This window comes from Choloepus didactylus, chromosome 3, assembly GCF_015220235.1.
Source record: "Choloepus didactylus isolate mChoDid1 chromosome 3, mChoDid1.pri, whole genome shotgun sequence".
Classification (NCBI taxonomy): domain Eukaryota; kingdom Metazoa; phylum Chordata; class Mammalia; order Pilosa; family Megalonychidae; genus Choloepus; species Choloepus didactylus.
In genome coordinates, this window is record NC_051309.1 from 63,330,820 (window position 1) to 63,337,637 (window position 6,818).

At 42.5% G+C, this 6,818-nt stretch overlaps 1 pseudogene; it reads left to right on the forward strand.

Moving 5' to 3' along the window:
• Positions 1–1,978: 1,978 nt before the first annotated feature.
• On the forward strand, positions 1,979–5,429 carry LOC119529834 (annotated as a pseudogene).
• Positions 5,430–6,818: the final 1,389 nt, after the last annotated feature.

The following is a 6,818-nucleotide window of genomic DNA, read 5'->3' on the forward strand; positions in this document are numbered from 1 at the left end:
TGCCAGTTTGCTTCCTGCCCTACAGAATTTAGAATCATGCATACCCACATTTGCATGAGACACTTTTATAAATGTTATATTCATAGATATCACTCATTGATTCTATTTCCCTAGAGAAACCTAACTAATGCAACTTGGTACTAGGAGTGGTTGTTGAGAAACAGAATCTTAAAATAAGCTTTTACAATTTGTTTTCTACTCTGGTTAGATTCAAAGGCACTAATGACTCCATTTCCAATAATCAAGAGGGCACTGACAGTCCATAGCATGGGTTAGCAAAGGAGATACACAAAATAGCACTGTTTGATCCTCCCAGTCATACTCTTATACAAAACAAGGCTCTGGGTGACAGTGTTTTTGACACCTTCACAGAGTTTTGCAGAATTAAGAGGTATAATGATGTCTGTGGGCTGCACTTAGATACGTTGGATAAAGTTATAAGAGAAAGGGATGAGCTAAAGGCTTCAAATTTAAAACTTAAATGCCACATGACAGGTATAAAGGTTTCTATGTGCACCCTGAAAGAAAATATTATTTCCTGTGGCTGCAGGCTTGAGATTTCTGAAAACCAGATGCAGACTCTTGTTGTGCAAGTAGCAGATTTACAACATAAACTAAAATCTCAACCTCTCAGGGTGTCTGCTGTTAAAGTAAAGGCATTGATTGGAAAAGAATGGGATCCCAAACTTGGGATGGAGACATATGGATTGATAATATTGGCAGTAAGGATATTGGAACCTTGGATTCTGCTGAGTCGTTGTTAGATTTACCTGTAGAGGGCAGTACTGAGGAAACAGCTTCCCCATCTCCAATCTGCCTTAAGGAGCCTGCCATCCAACCCCCACCTAAAGAGATTAAACCTTCAGTGCTTGCTAATCCTATAATCACCTCCCCTGAGGAAGCAGCCCTCACTCCTCTGTCTGGAGAGATTAATGCTGTTTTAAGAGATGAAAATTCAACAGAATGTCCTGAGGCAGATGGCTTGAGGGATAATTCTAATTCTTTTCATGACCCACCCCCACAACCAGTCTTTGCTTTGAGACCTATAAATCGACTAAAGTCCCAACAGGCCCTGAAGGGTGAGATACAAAGTGTGACCCATGAGGAATTTGCTATACTCCAAAAGAACTGTATGAGTTTTCCAATTTATACAGACAGAAACCAAGGGAATATGTGTGGGAATGAATATTAAGGGTGTGGAGTATTGGTGGAAGGAATATAAGATTGGATCAGGCTGAATTTACTGATATGGGCCCACTAAGCAGAGATTCTGCATTCAGTGTTGTAGCTTGACAGATTAGAAAGGTTGTTAACAGTTTGGGTGGTTGGCTGAAACATGGATCAAAAGGTAGCTGGCATTACCAGAGGTTGAAATACCTGAACCACCCTGGTATAATGTAGAGGAGGGGATTCAAAGGCTTAGAGAGATTGGAAATTTAGAGTGGATTTATCATGGAAGACCTGTTCACCCTGGAATGTCCAGAGGACACACCTTTTACCAGGACGGTAAGGAATAAATTTGTGAGACTAGTCCATCATCCCTGAAGAGCTCTGTAGTTGCCCTTCTCTGTAGGTCAGATATTACTGTAGGAACTGCTGTCACTGAGCTGGAATCTTTAAACACAATGGGGATAATTAGATCCTGAGCCAGGAGAAGCCAAGTGTCTGCAGTAAATCACCAGAGACAAGGTGGGCAGGGCTACCATAATGGAAGCAGCAATCAAAGCAGCAGGCTCAAAGCAGCAATCAAAATTTGACTCACAGAGACTTATGGTGTTGGCTAGTAGATCATGGAGTACCAAGTAGTGAAATAGATGGACAATCAACTAAATTCTTGTTTGAACTATATAGGCAGAAGAATTCTAGATCAAGTGAACAAAAGTCTCCCTTGAATTACAAAAGCAGAGAGTCATAGCCCCTTAATCAATTCCCAGACTTGAGACAGTTTACAGATCCAGTGCACCTTGAATGAAGGGAAGGCCAGGTACCCTTGGGGAAGGAGCTTATTTCACTGCCAAAAATTTATACTGTTAACCTTCCTCCCAGCCTTCCCCAGGGGGACCTACAGCCTTTTACCAGGGTAACTGTGCATTGGGGAAAAGGAAATGATCAGATATTTCATGGATTGTTAGTCAATGGTTCAGAAATGACATTAATTCCAGGAGACCCAAAATATCACTCTGGTCCACCAGTCAGAGTTGGGGCTTATGGAGGTCAGGTGCTTGATGGAGTCTTAGTTCAGGTCTGTCTCACAGTGGGTTGAGTGTGTCCCCAGACCCATTCTGTGGTTATTTCCCCAGTGCCAGAATGCATAGTTGGAATAGAAATACTCAGCAACTGGCAGAATTGTCACATTGGTTCCCTGCCTTGTGGTGTGAGGCCTATTATGGTGGAAAAGGCCATGTGGAAGCCACTAGAACTGCCCCTGCCTAGCAAAATAGTAAACCAGAAGCAATTCTGGATTCCTGGAGGGATTGTACAGATTAATGCCACTCTTAAGGACTTCAAGGATGCAGGGGTGGTGATTCCCACCACATCCCCATTCCTATTTGGCCTGTGCAGAAAACAGATGGTCTTGGAGGATGACAGTGGATTATTGTAAGCTTAGTCAGGTGGTGACTCCAATTGTAGCTGCTGTTCCAGATATGGTATCATTGCTTAAATCAACACATTCCCTGGAACCCGGTATGCAGCTATTGATCTGGCAAATGCTTTTATCTCAATAGCTGTTAGTAGGGACCATGAGAAACAGTTTGCATTCAGCTGGCAATGCCAGCAGTTTACATTCACTGTGCTACCTCAGGGTTATATCAACTCTCCAGCCCTATGCCATAATATTGTCTGCAGGGATCTTGATTGTTTCTCCCTCCCACAAGACTTCACACTGGTCCATTACATTGATGATATCATGTTGATTGGATCTAGTGAGCAAGAAGCAGCAACTACTCTAGATTTGTTGGTAAGGTATTTGCATGGCAGAAGGTGGGAGATAAATCCAACAAAAATACAGGGGCCTTCCACCTCAGTAAAATTTCTAGGTGTCCAGTGGTGTGGGGATTGTTGAGATATCTCTTCTAAAGGGAAGGATAAGCTTTTGCATCTGGCCCCTCCTATGACCAAAAAAGAGGCACAATGCTTAGTTGGCCTCTTTGGATTTTGGAGAAACTTATTCCTCATTTGGGTGTGCTACTCTGTCCCATTTACCAAGTGAACAGAAAACCTTCTAGTTTTGAGTGGGGACCAGAACAAGGTGAGGCTCTGCAACTGGTCCAGGTTGCTGTGAATGCTGCTCTGCCACGTGGACGATATGATCCAGTTGACCCAATGGTGCTGGAAGTTTCAGTGGCCAATAGAGATGCTGTTTGGAGACTTTGGCAGGCTCCTATAGGAGAATCACAATGCGGGCCCTTAGGATTTTGGAGTAAAGCTTTACCATCCTCTGCAGATAACTACTCTCCATTTGAGAAACAGCTGTTGGCCTGCTGCTGGGGCTTAGTAGAGACAGAATGCTTGACCATGGGCCACCAAGTTACCATAAGACCTGAGTTACCTATCATGAGCTGGTTGTTGTCCAACCTGCCAAGCCATAAAGTTGGGCATGCACAGCAGCACTCCATCATAAAATGGAAATGGTATATATGAGATAGACCTTGATCAGGTCCTGAAGGCACGAGTTACATGAGGAAGTTGCCCAAATGCCCATGGCCCTCACTCCTTTCACCTTACCTTCTCTTTCCCAGCCCATAGCTATGGCATCTTGGGGAGTTCCTTAGAATCAGTTGACTGAGGAAGAGAAAACTCAGGCCTGGTTTACAGATGGTTCTGCATGCTATGCAGGCACCACCCAAAAGTGGACAGCTGCAGCACTGCAGCCCCTTTCTGGGATGTCCCTAAAGGACAGTGGTGAGGGAAAATCCTCCCAGTGGGCAGAACTTCAAGCAGTGCACCTGGTTGTTCACTTTGCTTAGAAGGAGAACTGGCCAGAGGTGCATTTGTATACTGATTCATGAGTGTTGTTAATGGTTTGGCTGGATGTTCAGGGACTTGGAAGGAACATGACTGGAAGATTGGTGACAAAGAAGTCTGGGGAAGGGTTATATGGATAGACCTTTCTGAGTGGGCAAAAACCATGAAGATATTGTGTCCCATGTGATTGCTCATCAGAGGGTGACTTCAGCAGAAGAAGGTTTTAACAACCAAGTGGATAAAATGACCCATTTGTTGGATACCAATCAGCCTCTTTCTCCAGAAACTCCTGTCATTGACCAATGGGCTCATGAACAAAGTGGTCATTTTGGTAGGGATGGAGGTTATGTATGGGCTCAGCAACATGGACTCCCACTCAGGAAGGCTGACCTGGCCACAGCCACTACTGAGTGCCCAATCTGCCAGCAGCAGAGACCCACAGTCAGTCCCTGATATGGCACCATTCCCTGAGGTGATCAGCCTGCTACCTGGTGGCAGGTTGATTACATTGGACCACTTCCATCATGGAAGGGGCAGTGATTTATTCTTACTGGAATGAACACATACTCTGGATATGGGTTTGCCTTCCCTGCACAATATGCTTCTGCCAAAACTACTATCTGTGGACTTAGAGAATGCCTCATCCGCCATCATGGTATTCCACATAGCATTGCTTCTGACCAAGGAACCCACTTCACAGCAAATGAAGTGAGGGAATGAGCACATGCTCATGAAATTCTCTGGCCTTACTGTGTTCCCCATTATCCAGAGGCAGCTGGGTTGATAGAACAGTGGAATGGCCCATTGAAGACTCAATTACAGTGCCAAGTAGGTGGCAATATCCTGCAGGGCTAGGGCAATGTTCTCTAGGAGGCTGTGTATGCTCAGAATCAGCATCCACTCTATGCTGTTGTTTCCCCCAAAGCCAGGATTCATGGGTCCAGGAATCAAGGGGTGGAAACAGAAGTGGCACCACTCACTATCACTCCTAGTGATCCACTAGGTAAATTTTTGCTTCCTGTCTCTGCAAGCTTATGCTCTGCTGATCTACAAGTCTTTGTTCCAAAAGGAAGAGTGCTTCCACCAGGAAACACAACAATAATCCCATTGAACTGCAACCTGGACACCTTGGGCTTCTTGTGCCTCTGAATCAATAGGCAAGGAAGGGGGTTACTGTACTGGCTGGGGTGATTGATCCTGACTATCAAGAAGAAATAGCACTGCAAGTACACAATGGAAGTAAAGAAGAGTTTTCCTGGAATACAGGAGATCACCTAAGGTGTCTCTTAGTACAACCATGCCCTGTGATTAAAGTCAATGGAAACCTGCAACAACACAATCCAGACAGGACTACCAATGGCCAAGAAACTTCAGGAATGAAGGTTTGGGTCACCCCACCAGGCAAAGAACCATGGCCAGCTGAAGTGTTTGCTGAGGGTAGAGGGAACATGGAATGGGTAGTGGAAGAGGTAATGATAAATATGAACTACAGCCATGTGACCAGTTACAGAAATGAGGACTATGATGGCATGAATAGTTCCTCCTTCTTTTGCTATGATTATGTTTGTATTTGTCTGTAAAGCAAATATCTTTGCTTTCTTCTCTGTCTTATCCCCTTATCATATGGCATTAGCTGTATTGTTCATTTTGCTGTATTTAAGCTAAAGGAAATCAATTTTAAGAGTTAATGTCACCCAAGGACTTGCACCCTATTCTGGGAAACTTCATGCATTTCCAGTTGTACACTGTGCAGTGGAGTAGTGTTAGGCAAAATATATGTCTGTTATTGTTCTCTACTTAGAGATAAATTATGGTTTTAGGTGATGTGTATAACTGCCAAGTTGGTGGAGGTGGACTGTGATGGTTAGGTTCATGTGTTAACTTGGCCAAATCATCAGTCAGTTGGCTGCAGCTGTGACTGGTGACTTCAACAAAGGGCTTGTCTTCCACAATGAGAGAATGCAGTTGGCTAGATTTAATCCAATCAATCAGTTGAAGAGTTTTAAGTGAGACAGATAGAGGATCTTCACTTCTTCTTCAGCTGACCAGCAAAGCATTTCCTGAGGAGTTATTCAAAGTTGCCAGTTTGTTTCCCAAGGAGTTCATCGAATACATTCATCGAAGTTGCCAGTTTGTTTCTTGAGGAGTTCATTGAACATCTTCATTGGAGTTGCCAGTTTGCTGTCTGCCCTATGGAATTTGTACTCATGTATACCCACAGTTGCATGAGACACTTTTATAAATCTTATATTCATATATATCTCTCATTGATTCTATTTCCTTAGAGAACCCTAACTAATATAGGAGGGAAAAGGATTATGAGATGTTTTGGGTGTTCTTTTTTCTTTTATTTTTATTTTATTCTTATTCTTCTTTTTTGGAGTAATGAAAATGTTCAGAAAATTGTGGTGATGAATGCACAACTATATGATGATACTGTGAACAATTGATTGTACACTTTTGATGACTGGTATGTGAGTATATCTCAATAAAGTTGCATTAAAAAGAATACATGAATCTGACTTTCTATTACACTGAAATTCTTCAAAAGTTGTAACTTTCTTTGAGGCTTATTTACTAAAATATCCTATTTTATTGTAAATGCAACTAAATTTAAATAATAAGTAATAAGTGGATAAACCAAAATAAGAAACAGCTGCATTAAGTCAAAGCAAGGAAAATCTTTAAGAACAAATATCAGTAGTAAATAAGTTTCAAGCTTGAAAAAAATAGACATTAGCTATTTTTAAATATGATTAGGCATTATCTGTGTGCTTGAGAGACTGGAGGTGGGCATGCATCTTTCTTTCAGTATAAAATATACTTTTATCATTGATAAAATAGACAAAATC